Consider the following 19,490-nt stretch of genomic DNA (forward strand, 5'->3'; position numbering starts at 1 on the left):
CTGAGCTTGTTGTCATTGCAGGGAATCTCAACGCTGTGCATTACAGGGAAGAAATCCTCCTCCCTCATGTGGTACCCTTCCCGCGGGCTCATCCTGACATGAACCTCCAGCATGACAATGCCACCAACCATACTGCTCATTCTGTGCTTGACAGGAATGTCAGTGTTCTACACCTTTTACACCTGCATTGTTTGCTGTTTGGGGTTTTAGGCTGGGTTTCTGTACAGCACTTTGAGATATCAGCTGATGTACGAAGGGCTATATAAATAAATTTGATTTGATTTGATTTGATTCTAACATGGCCAGCGAAGACCCCGGATGTCAATCCCATTGAGCACGTCTGGGACCTGTTGGATCGGAGGGGGAGGGCTAGGGCCATTCCCCCCAAGAATTGTCTGGGAACTTGCAGGTGCCTTGGAGAAAGAGTGGGGTAACATCTCACAGAAAGAACTGGCAAATCTGGTGCAGTCCATAAGGAGGAGATGCACTGCAGTACTTAATGCAGCTGGTGGCCACACCAGATACTGACTGTTACTTTGATTTTGACCCCCCCCTTTCTTCAGGTACACATTATTCCATTTCTGTTAGTCACATTTCTGTAGAACTTGTTCAGTTTATGTCTCAGTTGTTGAATCTTGTTATGTTCATACAAATATTTACACGTGTTAAGTTTTTTGAAAATAAGCACAATTGACAGTGAGAGGACGTTTCATTTAGAAGGGGTGTTTCAGCGTTTGGGTGATCCTGACCTTTAAGCTCAGCTACAAATCATGCTGCTCCCCAAGCTGGACACTGCTCATCAGAATGCAAACACACAAAGAGCAGAATAAAGAGGGGAAACGCACACAGTCAGGCACCTGCTAGCAGTTGCCCCTAATTAGAAGTCTGCCTTACTTGCCATGCAAATTGGAACATGTAAACTAACAATGCCCTGACCACGGAATTCACATTCAGTAGTAAGGCTTTAAGGCAAGCGAGTCGTAATACTTCAACCTACCACCCTATAGCCCAAGGCTCCCCCTAGCTTCATCCAAAATTAATATTTCATTGTAAATGTAATTAATTCCCACCCTAATGTCTTCTCTCATTTCACTAGGGGGTAAAAAAAGAAATATATTAAAAGAACTGTGCTGAAACAAGTTCAACTACCATTCCCAGTTGATATTCTAAGAGAACAATATTACAATCAATTTAAAAGACTTCTAACAGCAGGAGACAGTTGAGAAGATGAGAGCCGTAACAGGAGACAAAAAGTTGAACCTTTTCTGACTCTGCACTCGGAGTAGTATATCAGAGGTGCTGCTGGGCTACGTTTAGACAGTACTGCTCTGGCCTTGCAAAAACACTGCATGCATCATTTATGAAGCTGGACTTACGGTACATTGGGAGCTTGTTCACTTTCTAATTGAGTGACTCAAAGAAATGGAATGGAGCAGGAAGTCTAGTTGGTCTCCCTCTCTCCCTGACCAGTGAAAATTAAACGAGAACAATGATATGGAGAATAGACCCCTTCTTTACTCAAGAGTTTTCTTTTTTCTAAGAGGTTTTCTAGGTTTTCTAGATAGAAAAGTAATTAGATAGCAAGATAAAAATTATTTGGCTGTTACTAGTAGTGGAAGAAAGCTTAAATAACCATCACTACACAACAGGGAAATAAAATCTCCCAGATCAATGTAAAGTAATACAGCACGGCATATATGTAAACATATCATACTGCTATAGACTGAAATACACATGAATATAAAATAACATAGTCCTCAATAGAAAGTGATTCTCCAAACAGACTAAAATGAGAGGCATCCCTGAAGATCGACAGCATGTTTTCCATTAAATCCACACAGCAGTCTAAAACGTCCAACAATCTCACCTACATAGATATCCAAGTCCCAACAGTTACCCTTTGCAGTGGTCTCTGGTCTCGAGCTACGTCCACTCCAACCTGGCAAATCAGCTCTAGGCTATAGGGCCGGCACGGCCTAAAGCGACTTTCCCCATAGAAATACCACCCATCTCTTTCATCCTGCCCAGCCTTGCTTACCTCATCACCAACGTACAGTCCTCTCAACAGCCCTCCAACATCAACATGTTAGTCCAAAAGAGCTATATAAAAAGACATGCTAGGCTAACACATTACGGCTAACACCTTGTTAGCGACCAACACAGAGCTTGGAGGACACAGTGACTGTGCATTGCAGTGGTGCTGGCTGGGAGGATGTATCAGGAGACTCGATTATGCTTTTCTGGGCACTTTCCCAAGGGGGAGAGAAAAGAGGAGTGGCACAGGGAAAGGGACAGTGTCAGTGCCACAGTGAAACCCAACTTGACTGTGTGTGAAATCAAATCTGCTGCGGGGCAGATAGCGATAGAGCTATCCTAGCTAGCACACAGACGGGCTATGTATTGAGGGCATATATAGCAGCTAGCCAAGCACACAGGGGGGCTATGGGTTGAGGGCAGATAGCGATAGATTTAGCCTAGCTAGCACACAGGGGGGCTATGGGTTTAGCGCTAGCCATAGTTACAGACGCTAATCCAAACAGTGGCAGCTAGCCCCCAAAGAGGGAGGACTGGCTCACGGCCAGCCTGGTGGTGTCATTCTTTCTCTACCTGCTGAGTGAAAGGCCTTTAATCACATTGTCTGATCTATAGAAAAACAACTCCCACCAATGCAGGAAATAGGCATAATACTGTTATAAGACTGACATAACACCTGTCACAACTGGTTATGACATCCTCAACTGGTCACAACGATTAATTGTGCAATTTTGACCAGCAGTTAGACACAAATTGGGCGGGGCTAAATCTATGGGATGCGGCATGGAGAGAGAGGACTCAACTAGCTAAATAAACTATACAAATGGACGTCACACACGGCTATCACATTTAACAAATCAAACATTCAAATACCGCTATAGAAAGTAAAGTACAAACCCAAAATTGTCCGTGCATCAATACCGGTATATCATAAATACAGTTTACCGCCCAGCCCTAAAGCCCATTGTTGTGCCATTCATTCGCAGCAATACCCTCGTGTTTCAGCATGATAATGCATGGCGCCATGTCGCAAGGACCTGTACACAATTCCTGGAAGCTGAAAATGTCCCAGTTCTTCCACGGTCTGAATAATCTCCTGACATGTCACCCATTGAACATGTTTGGGATGCTCTGGATCGACGTGTACAACAGTGTGTTCCAGTTCCCACCAATATCCAGCAACTTCGCAGAGCCATTGAAGAGGAGTGAGACAACATTCCACAATCAACAGCCTGATCAACTTTATGCGAAGGAGATGTGTTGTGCTGCATGAGGCAAATGGTGGTCACACCAGACACTGACTAGTTTTCTGTACTTGTGACCAATAGATGCATATCTGTAATCCCAGTCATGTGAAATCTATAGATTAGAGCCTAATGAATTTACTTAAATTGACTGATTTATTTATATGAACTGTAACTCAGTAAAAGCGCTGAAATTGTTGCATGTTGCGTTTATATTTTTGTTCAGTGTATATTGGTGCCATTTAGCAGCTTGTGTGTGTCCAGATTCATACTGGTTAAGCTATGTAGAAACCTAGGCTATGCTCTTTCGGTTAGGCTCTTTGGGAGCACGGTAATTAATGGGGGAGCAGACTTTGTAAGACCAGGAGCCAAACTAGCTCACAACATACAAGACACAGGTCATGAACCAAGGCTGATGTGGTAAAGGGATAGCCTGCTATGTGTAAGTGTTGTGTATACCTGCAGAGGCAGAAGAAGAAGCAGAAGGCTCTGTCTGGATGCACATTCCTTTCTGGATCACTCCCTTGGTGACTGCGTGTACATCGTCCACCTCTTCCTTCTCTACCTACCACTCTTCCTCCCATTCCTCTCTGCGTCTTCCTTCCCCTCTTCCATGAACATGTGGTGCGACGGCTCGGCTGCGTCTACATCCTCTCAGCAGGACTGCTTCCTCCTTTCCTCTCTTCTCTCATCCTCTTCCTCCAAACATCACTCACTTCTCTTCCTCTGGTGAAACACTGTTCCCTCATAAGCTACTGCAATATCGAAGAGAGCGACATGTGCTGGCTCATTTTGTCAAAATAACATTTCCTCCTCCCTAAATCCATCAGATACTGCATGAATCTGTTAACCTTTTTACAGTCATGGGAATTGGCCTATATCAACTGGGCTAAATTGAAATGTTTCTTACAGAATAAATATGAAAAGCATATGCATAACCATGGTAGCAATTGAAAGGGAACATTTTGGAGATTATGGGGAAATTATTCGACCAAAGGTGAGGACACAACATTTCACCTGACACAAGACTGAATTTTAAAAATAAACAGTTGATGTGATGTTCATTTTATATTCACAGTACTTTCGCAGCATTTGTTTATAACGAAATCTGAACATACTCTGGATACAATTAGTAACATGATAAGAGTATTGCTGGAGAAAATGGGATAGGTACAACATAAGACAACAAAAAAATGATACAAGTTTGAGTGAGAGGACTAACTGGTGTCTCCAATTGGCCACATACACCTCTCCAAAGTGTGCACTGTTCCCAAGTCATTTCAATGCACTTTTATGACTCAAAGAAGTCGTCAACTCTTGTAGTTGTTTTGTTCACAATCCAAAAACAGTCCATTATAAATCGCAATCTGGGTCAGATCCTAATTTTGGTGCACATAGAAAGGAGTTATGAGTGCATACAAGAACGTCTGCCATGGCAAATGTTCTTCACAATAGACAAACACAGGCTCATTGTGTTCAGAACAACCCAGGGTATGATTTAATCTTGTAACTGTACATCAAACATAGTGGTCATACACGTTGACACTGTATATTACAGTATTTTATGATGTGGAAATGTCAAGTCCACATTTGGACTCACAGGTGTTTGGTTTGCTTGTATGACATCAAAGCAGTATTTATTATAATCCTCAACGTCTCATTTTTCTAAATACACAAGAGTCCTCTTAATTTACAGCATTTCCCTCACTCAGACGACAAAATGTTTGCAAAAGATGCCCAATTAGCAGGAGAGATGGAGGCAAATTCTTGTCGTGCACGGTGCTCAAGTTCAGAATGCCTCTCCTGTGAGAAGAATGTCAAAACCTGTGACGCGCAGAGCCTGAGCACTGATGTCATGTATAGCATGTTACTGTACAACCATTGTGTTTATCAGTGCCCACATCTGCCATTGTCAACCCGTATACAGGTACGAGTGTAAAGGGCTAATTAACAGATATTGATTTAGCTTTTTGCTGTCTTGAAAATAGGCTATCTATTAGGATTCATTTGCTCTATTTTGGGGCTTGGCTGAGAACCTGGTGTCATATCATAGGGGGATTTCATACTGAGACACCAGATGGAGAACAGCAGTGAGAAAGATACAGCCAGCTCTGCACTTCTGCTACGGACAAAACCTCACCATCCACATCAGTGGATATATTACACATGCTGAAAGAGAAACTGCTATATAGGTCGATATAGGCTACTGTATGTGGCATGGAATCAAGATCATACAAAAGTCTCTACAAAAAACTAGTGTAAAGAGACATCTCTGACTATGGATAGCCTAGATCAGTCCGTATGGTTGCAACTTGTGGCATTAGCCTTACCATACATCATGTTGTAAAGTAGTAGAGCATAATTACAGCACAGGATTACAAAGCAAACATCACTTTCCAAACCTATTTCAGTGTTTGTAGAGTTAATATTGAATCATGTGTTAATGCGTTGACCACACTATGAGATTGAAACCCCAAACCAACTCTGGTAACAACCGTTAAATAGATAAAACATTTATCTCACTTTCCAAGGTCAATAATCAAGTGTCAAGTCATCAACCATTTGACTCAAGGAATCTTGATTTCCGAGGCCAATCTCTGGTTGCATAAAGATAAAGTGAACTACTTGAGCATTCAGAAAACTACCATCGACTAAGGTAAACGTGGCTGAATGCAGTGGGTCATCGGATGAGAGCTCTTAGGATAATGAGCCCGATAATGAGATGGCAATAAACTGTGTGTCAAGCATGAATCATGGGTGTGATCAGAGGGTAATCCAGCAGTGCTGATGAGATCACACTTAACCACACACACACACACACACACACACACACACACACACACACACACACACACACACACACACACACACACACACACACACACACACACACACACACACACACACACACACACACACACACACACACACACACACACACACCCCAATGTGAGCATGTAGGTATGAATCATGCCTGCCGTCACAGAGAACATGTACAATGCCTTCAGAAAGTATTGACACCCCTTGACTTTTTCCACATTTTCTTGTGCTAGAGCCTGAATTTTAAATGGAGTCAATAATTAGTTTGGTCACTAGCCTACACACAATAACCCATAATGTCAAAGTGTAACTATGTTTTCAGAAATGTTTACAAATTAATTTAAAAAATGAAAAGCTGAAATGTCATGAGTCAATAAGTATTCAACCCCCTTGTTATGGCAAGCCTAATTCATTTCAAGAGTAAACATTTGCTTAAGAAGTCAAATAGAGTTGCATGGACTCACTCTGTGTGCAATAATAGTGTTTACCATTATTTTTTTAATTACCTCATCTCTGTACCCCACACATAGAATTATATGTAAGGTCCCTTAGCCAAGCAGTGAACTTCAAACGCAAAGACCAGGAAGGTTTTCCAATGACTACCTCATCTCTGTACCCCACACATAGAATTACATGTAAGGTCCCTCAGTCAAGCAGTGAACTTCAAACGCAAAGACCAGGAAGGTTTTCCAATGCCTAGAAAAGGGTACCTATTGGTAGATGGGTATAAATTTAAAAGACATTGAACAGACATTGAACATCCTTTTGAGCATGGTGAAATTATTAGTTGCACTTTGGATGGTGTATCAACACACCCAGTCCCTACAAAGATACAGGCATCCTTCCTAACTCAGCTGCCAGAGAGGAAAGAAACCGCTCAGGGATTTCACCATGAGACCAATGAGGACTGTAAAACAGTTTGAGTTTAATGGATGTGATAGAAAAAACTGAGGATGGATCAACAACATTGTATACTGAGCAAAAATGTAAATGCAACATGTAATAATGTCAACGCTTTTACTGAGTTACAGTTCATATAAGGAAATCAGTCTACTGAAATAAATGCATTAGGCCCTAGTGTATGTATTTCACATGACTGGAAAGAGGCGCAGCCATGGGTGGGCTTGGGAGGGCTTAGGCCCACCCACTTGAGAGCCAGGCCCACCCACTGGGGAGCCAGGCACAGCCTATCAGAATGAGTTTTTACACATAAAAGTACTTTATTATAAACAGAAACACTCCTCAACACCCAGCATAGTGGCCTTTTATTGTCCCCAGCAAGGTGCATCTATGTAATTCCCATGCTGTTAAATCAGCTTCTTGATATGCCACACCTGTCAGGTAAATGGATTATCTTGGCAAAAGAGAAATGCTCACTAACAGGGATGTAAACAAATGAGTGCGCAACATTTTAGATAAATAAGCTTTTGTGCATATGGAACATTCTATGATCTTTTAATTCAGCTCATGAAACATGGGACCAACACTTTACATCTAGCGTTTATATTTTTGCTCAGTATAGTTACTCCACAATACTAAGCTAATTGACAGCATGAAAATAAATGAGCCTGTACAGAATAAATAATATTCCAAAACATGCATCCTGGGTGCAACAAGGCACTAAAGTTTTTCTAGGTTCGCTAGCCAGCTATTGTCGTTCTTTTAACGCAACGTAACGTAAACAACACTGCTAGCTAGCCAGCTAGCCCCCGAATAGCAACACTGCAGAAACTATTACACTCAACGGAACGACTTGATTAGTGTAGTGTCAACAACGCACCCACTGCCAGCTGGCCTACTTCAGCAGTACTGTATCATTTTAATCATTTTAGTCAATAAGGTTCTTGCTACGTAGCTTAACTTTCTGAACATTCGAGACGTGTAGTCCACTTGTCATTCCAATCTCCTTTGCATTAGCGTAGCCTCTTCTGTAGCCTGTCAACTATGTGTCTGTTTATCCCTGTTCTCTCCTCTCTGCACAGACCATACAAACGCTCCACACCGCGTGGCCGCGGCCACCCTACTCTGGTGGTCCCAGCGCGCACGACCCACGTGGAGTTCCAGGTCTCCGGTAGCCTCTGGAACTGCCAATCTGCGGTCAACAAGGCAGGGTTCATCTCAGCCTATGCCTCCCTCCAGTCCCTCGACTTCTTGGCACTGACGGAAACATGGATCACCACAGACAACACTGCTACTCCTACTGCTCTCTCTTCGTCCGCCCACGTGTTCTCGCACACCCCGAGAGCGTCTGGTCAGCGGGGTGGTGGCACCGGGATCCTCATCTCTCCCAAGTGGTCATTCTCTCTTTCTCCCCTTACCCATCTGTCTATCGCCTCCTTTGAATTCCATGCTGTCACAGTTACTAGCCCTTTCAAGCTTAACATCCTTATCATTTATCGCCCTCCAGGTTCCCTCGGAGAGTTCATCAATGAGCTTGATGCCTTGATAAGCTCCTTTCCTGAGGACGGCTCACCTCTCACAGTTCTGGGCGACTTTAACCTCCCCACGTCTACCTTTGACTCTTTCCTCTCTGCCTCCTTCTTTCCACTCCTCTCCTCTTTTGACCTCACCCTCTCACCTTCCCCCTACTCACAAGGCAGGCAATACGCTCGACCTCATCTTTACTAGATGCTGTTCTTCCACTAACCTCATTGCAACTCCCCTCCAAGTCTCCGACCACTGCCTTGTATCCTTTTCCCTCTCGCTCTCATCCAACACCTCCCACACTGCCCCTACTCGGATGGTATCGCGCCGTCCCAACCTTCGCTCTCTCTCCCCCGCTACTCTCTCCTCTTCCATCCTATCATCTCTTCCCTCCGCTCAAACCTTCTCCCACCTATCTCCTGATTCTGCCTCCTCAACCCTCCTCTCCTCCCTCTCTGCATCCCTTGACTCTCTATGTCCCCTATCCTCCAGGCCGGCTCGGTCCTCCCCTCCCGCTCCGTGGCTCGATGACTCATTGCGAGCTCACAGAACAGGGCTCCGGGCAGCCGAGCGGAAATGGAGGAAAACTCGCCTCCCTGCGGACCTGGCATCCTTTCACTCCCTCCTCTCTACATTTTCCTCCTCTGTCTCTGCTGCTAAAGCCACTTTCTACCACGCTAAATTCCAAGCATCTGCCTCTAACCCTAGGAAGCTCTTTGCCACCTTCTCCTCCCTCCTGAATCCTCCTCCCCCTCCCCCTCTCTGCAGATGACTTCGTCAACCATTTTGAAAAGAAGGTCGACGACATCCGATCCTCGTTTGCTAAGTCAAACGACACCGCTGGTTCTGCTCACACTGCCCTACCCTGTGCTCTGACCTCTTTCTCCCCTCTCTCTCCAGATGAAATCTCGCGTCTTGTGACGGCCGGCCGCCCAACAACCTGCCCGCTTGACCCTATCCCCTCCTCTCTTCTCCAGACCATTTCCGGAGACCTTCTCCCTTACCTCACCTCGCTCATCAACTCATCCCTGACCGCTGGCTACGTCCCTTCCGTCTTCAAGAGAGCGAGAGTTGCACCCCTTCTGAAAAAACCTACACTCGATCCCTCCGATGTCAACAATTACAGACCAGTATCCCTTCTTTCTTTTCTCTCCAAAACTCTTGAACGTGCAGTCCTTGGCCAGCTCTCCCGCTATCTCTCTCTGAATGACCTTCTTGATCCAAATCAGTCAGGTTTCAAGACTAGTCATTCAACTGAGACTGCTCTCCTCTGTATCACGGAGGCGCTCCGCACTGCTAAAGCTAACTCTCTCTCCTCTGCTCTCATCCTTCTAGATCTATCGGCTGCCTTCGATACTGTGAACCATCAGATCCTCCTCTCCACCCTCTCCGAGTTGGGCATCTCCGGCGCGGCCCACGCTTGGATTGCGTCCTACCTGACAGGTCGCTCCTACCAGGTGGCGTGGCGAGAATCTGTCTCCTCACCACGCGCTCTCACCACTGGTGTCCCCCAGGGCTCTGTTCTTGGCCCTCTCCTATTCTCGCTATACACCAAGTCACTTGGCTCTGTCATAACCTCACATGGTCTCTCTTATCATTGCTATGCAGACGACACACAATTAATCTTCTCCTTTCCCCCTTCTGATGACCAGGTGGCGAATCGCATCTCTGCATGTCTGGCAGACATATCAGTGTGGATGACGGATCACCACCTCAAGCTGAACCTCGGCAAGACGGAGCTGCTCTTCCTCCCGGGGAAGGACTGCCCGTTCCATGATCTCGCCATCACGGTTGACAACTCCATTGTGTCCTCCTCCCAGAGCGCCAAGAACCTTGGCATGATCCTGGACAACACCCTGTCGTTCTCAACCAACATCAAGGCGGTGGCCCGTTCCTGTAGGTTCATGCTCTACAACATCCGCAGAGTACGACCCTGCCTCACACAGGAAGCGGTGCAGGTCCTAATCCAGGCACTTGTCATCTCCCGTCTGGATTACTGCATCTCGCTGTTGGCTGGGCTCCCTGCCTGTGCCATTAAACCCCTTCAACTCATCCAGAACGCCGCAGCCCGTCTGGTGTTCAACCTTCCCAAGTTCTCTCACGTCACCCCGCTCCTCCGTTCTCTCCACTGGCTTCCAGTTGAAGCTCGCATCCGCTACAAGACCATGGTGCTTGCCTACGGAGCTGTGAGGGGAACGGCACCTCAGTACCTCCAGGCTCTGATCAGGCCCTACACCCAAACAAGGGCACTGCATTCATCCACCTCTGGCCTGCTCGCCTCCCTACCACTGAGGAAGTACAGCTCCCGCTCAGCCCAGTCAAAACTGTTCGCTGCCCTGGCCCCCCAATGGTGGAACAAGCTCCCTCACGACGCCAGGACAGCGGAGTCAATCACCACCTTCCGGAGACACCTGAAACCCCACCTCTTTAAGGAATACCTAGGATAGGATAAGTAATCCCTCTCACCCCCCCCTTAAGTTTTAGATGCACTATTGTAAAGTGACTGTTCCACTGGATGTCATAAGGTGAATGCACCAATTTGTAAGTCGCTCTGGATAAGAGCGTCTGCTAAATGACTTAAATGTAAAATGTAAATGTAAAGTAATACTGCGAAAAACGTGGCAAAGCAATTAACGTTTTGTCCTGAATACAAAGTGTTACTGTATGTTTTGTGCAAATCCAATCAAAAAAATACTGAGTACCCCTCTCCATATTTTCAAGCATAGTGGTGGCTGAATCATTTTATGAGTATGCTTGTATTCGTTAAGGACTGGGGAGTTTTTCAAGATAAAGAAAAAAATGGAATGGAGCTGCAGGCAAAATTCTGGAGGAAAACCTGGTTCAGTCCGCTTTCCACCAGACACTGGGAGATTAATTCACCTTTCAGCAGGACAATAACCCAAAACACAAGGACAAATCTACACTGGAGTTGCTTACCAAGAAGACAGTGAATGTTCCTGACTGGCTGAGTTACAGTTTTGACTTAAATCTACTTGAGAATCTATGTCAAGACCTGAAAATGGTTGTCTAGCAATGAACAACAACCAATTTGACAGAGCTAGATTTTTTTTTTTTTTTTTTTATAAATGGGCAAATGTTACACAATCCAGGTGTGCAAAGCTGTTAAGCCTTGTACACACTGCAGGTTTTAATGCTCACTCAGTTTGGTTTTTCAAATCCGTTTTGGAATACTGACTGTCCAAATAGCAAGTTACAAGTGACCAAACCGGATGTGTGTACAGACAGCACTGCAAAAATTTGCTGACATGGCTACGGTAGTTGTCATAGTAACAATGGGTGTGTGCCAGGCCTGGAATTTCATGTTGGCCTTCAAGAGATGCCCAATCTGCCAGGGCACCAAGGCCATCTGCTTGGGCACCAAAGCCATTAACCAAAATAGCCAATGAAATTTATTTGAAAAACGAAAAAAAAAAAAAAACATGTACATAAATAATTAGACTAGTGTAGGTGATAGCCTGTGGGTATTTGTTACAGCCCGTCATGTCTCCAGAACGATGCTGACATGAGGGAGGCGCTTGAAAATATAGCCAAACTCTAATTAGACTTTTAATTACATTCACATATATGTTGGAAATATGTTGGAAAAGCATTACAGGTGAAGCTGGTTGAGAGAATGCCAAGAGTGTGCAAAGCTGTCATCAAGGCAAGGGTGGCTACTTTGAAGAATCTCAAATATAAAATATATTTTGATTTGTTGAACACTTTGGTTACTACATGATTCCATGTGTTATTTTATAGTTTGTTTATAGAAAATAGTAAAAAGTGACTGGTTGGGCACGCACACACACGCACGCACACAAACACACATGCACGCAAACACACACACTTAGGCTAAACGCCAGTCATCTTTGACCAATATAATGTAGGATCTGTAATGGCGTTCGTCTGTCGCTGTGGATAAGAGCGTCTGCTAAATGACTTAAATGTAAATGTAAATGTAAGAGAGTCGGACCGAAATGCAGCGTGTAGGTTACTCATGACTTTAATGAAAGAAAAATATGCGGTACATGAAATAACTGAAACTAAATACAAAAACAACAGAACGGAACGTGAAACTAATTACAGCCTATCTGGTGACTACAACACAGAGACAGGTACAAACACCCCCGAAATACAAAGCTAAAGTCAGGCTGTCTAAATACGGTTCCCAATCAGAGACAACGACAAGCACCTGACACTAATTGAGAATCGCCTCAGGCAGCCAAACCTATACCACACACCTAATCAGCCGCGATCCCAAATAATACAAACCCCAATACGAAACACAACATATAAACCCATGTCACACCCTGGCCTACCCAAACATATAACAAAAACACAAAATACAATGACCAAGGCGTGACAGGATCATTATTAATATCTAAAGGCTTGATTCTGTCGACATACTTGAAGCACTGGTGGAGAAAGGCCACTGCTTGTTGTGCATTGCAACATCACACACCTCACAAGTGGAGGCAGTCAATATTTTGAAACTATTAAACCATAAACATAATTGTTTAAAACATGGACGTTTTTTGTCATTTTATGAGGAATGTTGTACGATCTTCCGACCGAATGTTAAGGGGATTATTTGATAAACGTTTCCTCATATGCCAACTTTCTTTCATTGTCATATATCCTAGTCATATTAACAACACTTTTCTGAAGGATATTTTATTTGTATTTTTTATATGAAAGCGCCCGCAGTCCCTCTTATAGCCTACTGCCGTGTGCGCATTGCTGCACTTATGTGAAGAATAAGCCTAATAGTTTATGAACATTTTAAGCTTAACATTCTGATCTGTTGCATCAGCCTAATTAATTGTAAATGTTTTTTGTTGTAGGCTACAGTGGTTGTATTCATTTGGGATCTATCGCATCCCACAACTGTTTGAGAGTATGTTTGGAAGATTTATTTCTCGTACAGAAGGTCAAGCTAACCAATAGAATAGGTAAACTTGTGTACTATGGGGGATTGTTGATTGACTTAGGCTAGTGCTTTTGCTGTTCGTTAGGCCTACTCATCTTGTTGGCTGAAGAAAAGTAAATGTCAACAGTTCTTCTAACATCAATTAGCACCTCGGAATTCGATAAGGACCCCGATGTGTGTCTGTCCTCTTTTAGCCTACTTCGGAGCTGCGATGCCTGTGAGAAGGACCCAATCATGTGACAGGCATTAGCTAATTAAGCAATAAGGCCCGGGCGGTGTGGTATATTGCCAATATACCACGACTAAGGGCTGTTCTTATGCAAGATGCAACACGGAGTGCTTGGACACAGCCCTTAGCCATGGTATATTGGCATTATACCATAAACCCCCGAAGTGCCTTACTGCTATTATAAACTGTTTACAAACGTAATTAGAACAGTAAAAAGTCATTTTTGGTCATACACGTGGTATACGGTCTGATATACCATGACTTTCAGCCAATCAGCAGCATTCAGGGCTTGAACCACCCAGTTTTTAATCTGAATATCTAGATATCTGAGAGAGCGATATGAGTGAGAAGAGCTTCGGAGTAAGGCAATTGGCAGCCGCGAGAAGATAATTATTATATTCAGCCCAAGGGCACAACGGCCACTTTGGCTGCAAAGCATGGATTTCTTGTGGGTGAATTACGGCCACACATGGGGGCATAGAACGCTGTTGTCACCGTCGCCTGTAAATTCGAGTCCTGGTTGTGTGCACAATATTGTAGGCTGACTGGTGGTGGTGCTCGTGCTTCCTATCATTCAAAAGTTATGTGACAAGATATGGTGACAACAATGCTTGCCATGGAAGTTTCCCAGTTACTTTGAATGTTCAAAATCATAGTGTAAGAACACTTTTAAAGCCTCAAAGGATAAGATGATCCAACTTTGAAAACGAGTCCTTTTTGGCTAGCCACAGCCGTCAACTAGCTAGCTAGCCGTTTAGCTTTCTAGCACATTAACTCATTTGTTTGTAAACGATTAACAAGCTAGTTAGCTACAACAAGTTATTGTTAAAACTGTCAACAGAGTAGCTAGCAAACAACAAGATATGCCAAATAACAGTATAAATGTCACGTTCTGACCTTAGTTGGTTGGGCAGTGTTTTTCTATGTTGGGGATTTGAGTTTGGCCTAGTATGGTTCTCAATCAGAGGCAGCTGTCAATCGTTGTCCCTGATTGAGAATCATACTTAGGTAACCTGGGTTTCACTTTTGAGTTGTGGGTGTATGTTTCCGTGTGAGTGTTTGGGCCACACGGTACTGTTTCAGTTTTTGTAAATTCACGTCATCGTTTATTGTTTTGATTCCGTGTTCAGTGCTTTCTTTATTAAAATCATCATGAACACTTACCACGCTGCGCCTTGGTCCGATCCTTACTCCTCCTCAGACGAAGAGGTGGAAATCCGCTACAATAAAAACCGCTTGAGGGGAAATAAATCAGATTTGACTGTTCAGACAAGACGCATGGCAAGGAATCAGATTTGTACGTGGCTTGAAATATCTGATTCCATGTGCTTTTTGGCTGTTCAGACTGCAGGAAAAAATAACAGATTTTAATCAGATATGCAAATAAATAGGATTAGAGTCAAAACTGCCAATGTGAACAAGGATTAGAGACCCAGAAAGACAAATCACTGTAATCACTGCCAAAAGTGCTTCTACAAGGTATTGGCTCAGGGGGTTATGTAAATGATATATCTGTATTTCATTTTCAATACATTGGCAAAAAGGTCTAAAAACATGTTTTCACTTTGTCATTATGGGGTATTATTGAGTGTAGATGGGTGAGACAAAAATCAGAAAAATGTGGAATAAGAAAAAAGGGGGTGTAAATTCTTTCTGAAGGCACTGTATCTATCTCAATTACCTCATACCCCTGCACATCGACTCGGTACTGGTACCCCGTTTATAGAGCCAAGTTACCGTTGCTTATTGTGTATTTATTATTACGTCTTATTATTTCTCTATTGTCTTTCTCTCTGCATTGTTGTGAAGGGCCTCTAAGTAAGCCTTTCACTGTTAGTCTGCACCTGTTGTTTACAAAGCATGTGACGAATAAAATCTAATCAGAAAGGAATCGTCGTCTGGGTTAGGGATTCTCTTGTCCCATCGCGCACTAGCGACTCCTGTGCTGGGCGCATTGCACGCTGACACAGTGGCCAGGTGTACAGTGTTTCCTCCGACAAATTGGTGTGCGGCTTGGCTGGGCTGTGTTTCGGAAGGACGCACGGCTCTCTACTTTCGCCTCTCCCGAGTTCCGAGTGGGAGTTGCAGCGATGGGACAAGACTAACAACCAATTGGATACCACGAAATTGGGGAGAAAAAGGAGTAGAACATTAACAGTTATCCAAATCAAAGAGGAATGAGAAAAGTGTGAGTTTTAGTCCAATACTGTTGGAAAGTCCCTTTGACAGTGATGTACCGTCCTCATTGTTGAATTTGTTGGTGGCCGCTGCATATGTCCCATGTCTCCATTGACAGTGTTAATCTGCCTTTACAGCCCTGGCCAGATGCTGGCTGCAGCCAACGGGGTAACATCATTCCCGTATAGTGATTAGCTTCCCCCTAACTTGCCAAACAAAATACCAGATAATGAACAGGGGTGTGAATAAACTAAAATGCCACAGAAAGCAATCTGCAAACCCAGGGATTAAGTTTCTTCTCAGGGGGATAATGATATGCAGCTTATTTTCCCCCAAACACAATGTTGTTTACTGAGTGTGGAGGGATATGGAGTTGGGTAATGAGTGTTGGGTGAGGGGGCATGGGATTCTATTCAACCAGGGATGACAATGTATTCTCTGCTATACACAGCGCTGGCTGACGCACAAACACACACACGTTCTCCCTCTCTCACGCACGCAACGCACACACACTCAATGTTTCTATTAACACAGGAGAAAATGTAGCATTCACTCGCCACTCAGCAGCTGATGTACAATGAACAAATGCAATGTAAAGTGTTGGTCCCATGTTTCATGAGCTGAAATAAAAGATACCAGAATTTTTTTTTTTTTTTTTTACATCCTGTTAGTAAGCATTTCTCCTTTGCCAAGATAATCCATCCACCTGACAGGTGTGGAATATCAAAAAGCTGATTAAACAGCATGATCATTACACAGGTGCAACTTGTGCTTGGGACAATAAAAGGCCACTATAAAATGTGCAGTTTCGTCACACAACACAACGCCACAGATGTCTCAAGTTTTGAGGGAGCGTGCAATTGGTATGCTGACTTCAGGAATGTCCACCAGAGATGTTGCCAGGTAATTGAACGCTAACTTCTCTACCATTAGCCACCTTCAATGTCGTTTTACAGAATTTGGTAGTATATCCAACCGGTCTCACAACCGCAGAACACGTGTATGGCGTTGTGTGGGCGAGCAATTTGCTGATGTCAACGTCGTGAACAGAGTGCCCCATGGTGGCGGTGGGGTTATGGTGTGAGCAGGCATAAGCTACGGACAACGAACACAATTGCATTTTATCGATGCCGATTTGAATGCACAGAGATAGCGTGACGAGATCCTGAGGCACATTGTTGTGCCATTCATCCACCTCCATCACCTCATGTTTCAGTATGATAATGCATGATCCCATCTCACAAGGACCTTTCTTGGCCTGCATACTCATCAGACATGTCACCTAATGAGCACGTTTGGGATGCTCTGGATCGACTTGTACGACAGCTTGTTCTAGTCCCCGACAATATCCAGAAAATTTGCACAGCCATTGAAGAGGAGTGGGACAACATTCCACAGGCCACAATCAACTCTATGCAAAGAAGATATGTCACACTGCATGAGGCAGATGGTCGTCACACCAGATACTGACTGGTTTTCTGATCCACGCACCTACCTTTTTCTTGAGGTATCTGTGACCAATAGATGCATATCTGTATAGATTAGGGCATAATGAATGTATTTCAATTGAACTGTAACTCAGTAAAATTGTTGATATTGTTGCATGTTGCATTTATATTTTTGTTCAGTATATAATCTCGTAATATTTGCAAATGCCCTTCAAGGTCAGAACGTAAGGCCTCCACATACTAACATGGTCTACATGAGTGCAAGTAAGATAAAACTTACATGCTGACCAAACCACTAGCGTGACGTGCACGAGCGTTGCAAAATTGAGGTACACATGCATGTTACTCAATCATTAAATCCAAACTGCCCACGAGCGTCTACGTAGCCAGGTGCTAAAATAAAACGTGGTTCTTGACACGCTGCAAGTCCCGCCTCTACCATCTCCTCATGGGTTTATAGGAGCATATACCCACGTGGGTGATTGAAAGATGAACAGAGGTCCACACTCCAGTTGGTGGTGGTAATGCACCTTAAAGTGCATTACCGGGGTGGCAGCGTAGCCTAGTGGTTAGAGCGTTGGACTAGTAACCGGAAGGTTGTGAGTTCAAACCCCTGAGCTGACAAGGTACAAATCTGTCATTCTGCCCCTGAACAGGCAGTTAACCCACTGTTCCCAGGCTGTCATTGAAAATAAGAATATGTTCTTAACTGACTTGCCTGGTTAAATAAAGAAATTTTTTAAAAGTTGGTTGCCAACCGCCATATAAAGCCCAAAGAAGAATAAGAAGCCTGAAGGAGGAGAGATTACTAGAAACTAACATTCATTTTGGTATTTTAACCTGCGTGTCCTAATCACATCTGGTGTGGAAGGACAAAATCAACATGCGCACGATGGTGCGCGCCCGGTCTAGTCAGCATGTTAGCCTACATTTTTGGAGGGGGACTGACTCTCTTGCACTGGACTCTACCCACACATATACTACAACGACACTCCAACACACACCCACATGCATATTGACGCCACACGCACGCTGCTACTCTGCATATGATCTGTTTATTATCTATCCTGATTGCCTATTCACTTTATCTCTACCTACATGTACATATTACATCAATCACCTCAACTCTCTCATACCCCGGTTAATTGATTCGGTACCGGTACTCCTTGTATATAGTCTCGTTATTGTTATTTTATTGTGTTACTATTTCCTTTGTGTTATTTAGCAAATGTTCTTACTTTTGAACTCTGCATTGTTGGGAAAGAGCCTGTAAGTCAGCATTTCACAGTAAAGTCTACACCTGTTATATTCGGCACGTGTGACAAATAAACTTTGATTTGTCATTTAAACCTTTTACATTTAAACTTTTCATAAACCCAAATAAAAAGAACCAACCCAGGCATTAAAAATAACTAACAAACACAATCATAGGCTATACAGCATCTATACGCTCCCCCTACTCTGAAAAACATCCCAAAACATGACAGGGACCATGTCCATAAAGTCCCTGTGCTACCTAGAGAACCAAAGCATTGATGGTTTCACGGCCTTCCTGTGTCAGTAGCCAGATATTCCATTGGCCCTGTGGTCAAGCCTGGCGGCCGCATTAATCACAGCTACCGGCAGGTCAAACCCGTGAAGTGGGGCTCCTAATTTCTCCGTCAGACACAAACATCACTTTCTGTCACTCACAACCGACAGCGTTTAACCTCCCATTCTCTCTGGTGCCTGTGCTAATCTACAGAGGGACAGTGTCAAGATGTGAATGTCAGTAATAAACTTCTAAATGATATGGGTCCATAAAGGCGCCCAGCCCTGAAACCTGATATAGGAAGGAGATATGACAGCCCAATATGATGAATAATAAATATGGATGCATTAATAAAGGGGTGTGATTACTGCTCAAGGGAGGTGATGGAGATTATACAGTTACCCTGATGATGATACCCCTTAAGGCTAAGTGACAGAGAGAGCCAAGGTCAACACTCAGGGATAGTTGGAATCCCTACCTGGACGAAGCATAAAAAGCATTGTGATACCTCGCTGTGGTTCTAGCGTCAGAAGAGGTCTGTAGGTTTGACAGTTATCTTGCTGAAGAGTAAAGACAACAGGGACGGTGTCGCAGTTAGGATCAGTATCTTCAAATCCTAACCATAATGAGGGGGCACCCTGATGTCAAGCCA

General features: G+C 43.9%; 1 protein-coding gene across 3 annotated transcripts in view; it reads right to left on the minus strand.

Annotated features, from left to right (window-relative positions):
- LOC124048917 (colorectal mutant cancer protein) overlaps nt 1–19,490 on the minus strand; it is a 127,127-nt gene that overhangs the window by 104,107 nt on the left and 3,530 nt on the right. The window lies entirely within an intron of this gene.

The sequence above is a fragment of the Oncorhynchus gorbuscha genome, linkage group LG11 (assembly GCF_021184085.1).
Source record: "Oncorhynchus gorbuscha isolate QuinsamMale2020 ecotype Even-year linkage group LG11, OgorEven_v1.0, whole genome shotgun sequence".
In the NCBI taxonomy this organism is placed as follows: Eukaryota; Metazoa; Chordata; class Actinopteri; order Salmoniformes; family Salmonidae; genus Oncorhynchus; species Oncorhynchus gorbuscha.